The sequence below is a fragment of the Sinocyclocheilus rhinocerous genome, unplaced genomic scaffold (genome assembly GCF_001515625.1).
Source record: "Sinocyclocheilus rhinocerous isolate Xijiao unplaced genomic scaffold, SAMN03320098_v1.1 scaffold584, whole genome shotgun sequence".
NCBI lineage: Eukaryota > Metazoa > Chordata > Actinopteri > Cypriniformes > Cyprinidae > Sinocyclocheilus > Sinocyclocheilus rhinocerous.
The window spans coordinates 84,319-84,582 of record NW_015630348.1 but is presented as its reverse complement, the minus strand read 5'-3'; the positions used below and the strand labels follow the sequence as shown (position 1 = coordinate 84,582).

General features: G+C 30.3%; 1 protein-coding gene across 1 annotated transcript in view; it reads left to right on the top strand.

The window, feature by feature from the left end:
- Window positions 1–264, top strand: part of LOC107740168 (actin-binding LIM protein 3-like) — a 67,827-nt gene that overhangs the window by 37,148 nt on the left and 30,415 nt on the right. The window lies entirely within an intron of this gene.

Below are 264 nucleotides of genomic sequence, written 5' to 3'. Positions count from 1 at the left end.
GAGTTCTGTGTCTGTGTTTGCTCTTTGGTTGAACAATTGTGAACATGTTGAACATGTCTGGGTCATTTTTGCTATGCAGTCTTTCCCATTATACACTATATAAAATATATATTTAATATATTTTATATATTTTATAAAGTTTTTTAAAGATGGAAATTATATTAGTTAGTAGGGATGTTCATTTCGGTTATTTTTCCTAACCGACAACCGCCGCTCGTTAAACGATTATTAACCCTTAACCGGCGAGATTATTTTAAATTAGAA